This window comes from Anguilla rostrata, chromosome 7, assembly GCF_018555375.3.
Source record: "Anguilla rostrata isolate EN2019 chromosome 7, ASM1855537v3, whole genome shotgun sequence".
Taxonomy (NCBI): Eukaryota; Metazoa; Chordata; class Actinopteri; order Anguilliformes; family Anguillidae; genus Anguilla; species Anguilla rostrata.
This window is the reverse complement of record NC_057939.1, coordinates 43,401,122-43,405,309: the sequence shown is the minus strand read 5'-3', so window position 1 is coordinate 43,405,309 and position 4,188 is coordinate 43,401,122.

Below are 4,188 nucleotides of genomic sequence, written 5' to 3'. Positions count from 1 at the left end.
TTTCCTGTTACTCTCGTCTGAGCTAACACCCCCCCCCCCCACCACCACCACTCACTCTCTCTCTCTCTCTCCACCCACTTTGCTAACGAGACAGCAGCCTGACCACCCCCCCCCCCCTCCCAGCACGCAAACATTGGTCCTGCAGAAGAATCCTATACCAACTGAGAGACACAGAGAGTTACAGACAAGGAACACAAGAACCCGCAATCATACGCACACACAAATACACACACTCTCTCTCTCTCTCACACACACACACACTCTCTCTCTCTCACACACACACACACACACACACACTCTCTCTCTCTCTCACACACACACACTCACACACACACACTCTCTCTCTCTCACACACACACACACACACTCTCTCTTTCTCTCTCACACACACACACATTCTCTCTCACACACTCATACACACACACTCTCTCTCTCACACACACTCATACACACACACACACTCTCTCTCTCTCTCACACACACACACACTCTCTCTCTCTCTCTCACACACACACACACATTCTCTCTCTCTCACACACTCATACACACACACACACTCTCTCTCTCTCTCACACACACACACACACCTCTCTCTCTCACACACACACACACACACACACACACCATTAAGAGCCAGTTCTACAGCAGCAGCTGTGTGTCATTGCTGCTGTTGTCCATTAACTCAGCGCAGACAGATGAAATCATGCTGCTCAAAGCATGGGTTCAAATACACAGCACAGAATACACAGCACATCAAGTCCCCCTTGGCATGCACAATTGAATACATGATTAAAGTTGGCCGTTCAAAGAAGCACCGTTTTTTCATAAGCATTGCCTACGAGAAGCTTGCTAGGTGCGCGTGGAGATCTGGTTAGTTGAAAACACACAGCACAGCGCAGGCAGTGAGAGGGAGCAGTGTGTCTTACTGCCGTCACGGAGAGAGGGTTCAGACGCGGAGACGATACCCGGGGCTCAGACTTTTCTGGGCTGGGGTAGTGAGGAGGGGGGGTGTCCATTTCAGACAGGAGGGGGGCCCCAAGAGCTCTCATGGCTACAGACACCGTGAGGCTGAAGGTTAAATTTAAGAGGGACAGAGAGTGATACTCGGAACCAGTGCAAGGAAATCGGTTCTGCTTGGTCACAATCAGCAAAGCAACTTAAACTTCAATCCAGACCAGCAAATGACCATGATGATTTCAACATCCAGCATAAAATACAACTGAATTAAATATACAAATATAGACCCAGTGTAAATATGGTAAATATGACGTGTAAGTGTACTGGAAGTTTATATATTAATATAATGTAACTATAACGTTGAGAGGTTTTGATCTTTGGCTTTGACAGTCCACGTAAATGCCGCAAGCTATAGTAGAGAAACAAATACAGCAAGCGGGTGAGCGCGACAGCATGCACAAGATCACACTGAGCAGAACCCATGAAATGATCGTGATGCTTTTGCGCCAGTTAAACCGTCTCAGGTGCCTTAAAAATTATGCATGATTCACAATTCACGCGCAGTGGGTAGGAAGCGCACAAAACTGCACTAACAGGGTCATACATATTTAAATTATCTACATACATTTCAGTGCCAATTTTTTAATGCTAATTAAATACAGGACACGTCCGATTCCCAAAGATGATCACAAATTACCGCTGGCAGTAAGCATGATTTTTTTTAGACGACGTGAAATCAGTCTATTTCAAAGCCATGCACGTACTGAATCAAATATGTAGACAACTCCAATTGCCATGGTAATTGAAGCGGCCCATTTACTGGTAATTCAACCAATCTCGTCAAACTCGTTATTATTCCTGCCCCATTGATTGTGTGCCAAATTAAAACGAATCACTTGTAAATGACAGCCATGTTTCCAGGTACTGTTACAGAACCAGCGCTTGCTCAACTTCAAAATTCGGTGTGGGCAAAAACAACGTGTGTGCATTCGGACACCAAGACCCATTTTTGAATTAAGAAGAAATAATTGAACTGAGACGAGACACAGCCTCAAATGTAAACTAATGCAGCAGGGAAGAGGCGTGGTTCGACCCTCACTCAAGACAGCACTCACTTTTATGAAGGCTGATCTGATCCCGAACAAACATGTTTCGGAAATAGAAACGTGACATAACCTATACTGTACGTGTAACAGTAAACGCGCTCGCTAAATTCAGGCGTTTAAGGTTGCACGGCTAATTAATTTCCAACAAAATCATGCGTGACGTGGACAGCATTCGCATGTTTTAAGGTGACATTTTGTGCGTGTAGGCTACATCATTCTGGGTCGGTATGGTGTAGGCTAATTCACCGCACCAGCAGCAGAGACCTGCTCAAGCATTTCAGTTCAGAGTGAGCCGCGAGAGTTTTGGCCCGTGGAAGGATGCAGGGGGAAATCCGCTTTGGGACTAGAGGTAAAGTGTGTGCAGACAGACGGAAATAATTACCTCCGCTCTGACGGACAGAATTACGCCTCCCCAATTAAGCTGTCAGGGAGCTGTAACAGCGCAGGGAGCATTAAACAAGACCGTAAACCTTTCTAATCGCGAAAAAAGAAAAAGGGGGTGGAACTCCTTTATTCTAATTGCACAACAGGTCCGCCGTAAATCTCGGTACCATGGCTGTCAGACAGACAGCTCAAATCTGGGCGTGGCTGTCAGACAGATAGATCTTATGGGCGTGGCTGATTGACAGACCGCTATAATGAAAAGCAGCACAGTGAAAGCGCGTAACTTTAGGAAACCGGAAAAAATCCCATCAGACCTGCTTCAATCAAAGAACTTCAGCACAGTCATCTGTCTGTGGGACACGTGGACAGATGACGTGACATCTGCACCAGGAGCATGCTCCACTCATCACTCAGGGGGTCCATTCAGTCTCATCTGAGCATATAAATCCCATTTTTATCTTTATCACCTGTGCTCAATACAACTCTGCACTGCTAGTTTGCAGTTATATAAACATATTTTCCTGTATATTTCCAGGAATTATAAGCCAATTTTTTCAAGTAAGTAAATAAATTCCAGAGGGAAATTCACCATCCTCAAAGCCCCTTATACCTACCCTATACCTACCTCCTGCACGGCATCTCTTTCAGCTGCCTTATATCCACCTGATCTGCACCCCTGGCTGTGCCTCATCTCATCTACACTCGTCTCACCTGTGGGCCATATGCTGTACCCGCTCTAGTGTTCTGACTGCTGTTTTCCCAGAAACAGGTGGTGCTGTGCTGTTCTGCATATGGGGGAAGTCTCTGCTGCAGCTGTGAGCTGCTGCCTGCAGATGTTTGTCACAGTAATGTCGGACAGCTGTGGCATAACATGAGGAGAGGGGGGTTCGAAATGGTCAAGGGGGGTTCTAGATGATTCTAGATGATTGTGCGGGGAAAGGGGCAAGAATGGGCAGAATGAGAGAAGGACTGAGAGAGAGAGAGAGAGAGATGAGAGGGAGTGATGTGGAGGGAACCTCTAGGGGGTGGGGTTTAGGTGTGACAGACAGGCAGACACAAGAGGGAAACCCAGGCCAGTTCCTCATTAATGAGTTTCACAGAACATCAGACCACTTTCTTTGGGGGAGGGGCATTAATTAGACCTCTCCTTTCCCTTCATTCAAGCCCACACTGAAAATCTTTAAAGCGAGAATATCTCCCCAGAATATTGGGGCAGTTCAGTGCTAGGCTGAGTGATGCATCCTGGGTAATGCTTTAAGTCACCGCTTCGCGGTTTGCCAGTGATGTCACTGTGATGTCACTGCTGGGGGTCACCGCGATTCGCTCAGCATTAAAGAGGGGGATCCAGGGGTACTGGCTGTATTAGTGACACGACTCCACGGTGCAAGGCAAAACTAAACGCTCGCGGAAAAGCACTTTCTCTGCTCTGTCACAAGGCCGTGTTTATGAGTGGCTGCAGAGTTCCAGCAGTGAATCATATGTTCTGCCCGCTCTGAGCAAACGGCCACAACTTTCCACTTCTAAAAAACAAAACAATATCTGACGTGACAGTTCATATGGCAACTTCAGCTGCATAAATCCAACAGAGATGTACATAGCTTTAAATGCATAACAGGGAAGAAAAAAAAGTCAAATTCCAATGCAAATCAGATATTAAGATGCGACAGAAGGCAAGTCAAATTGTGTGTATTCTGTCTGGCTTTACATCAGAGAGGAGCCTGGCTGGAAATGCATGGACATC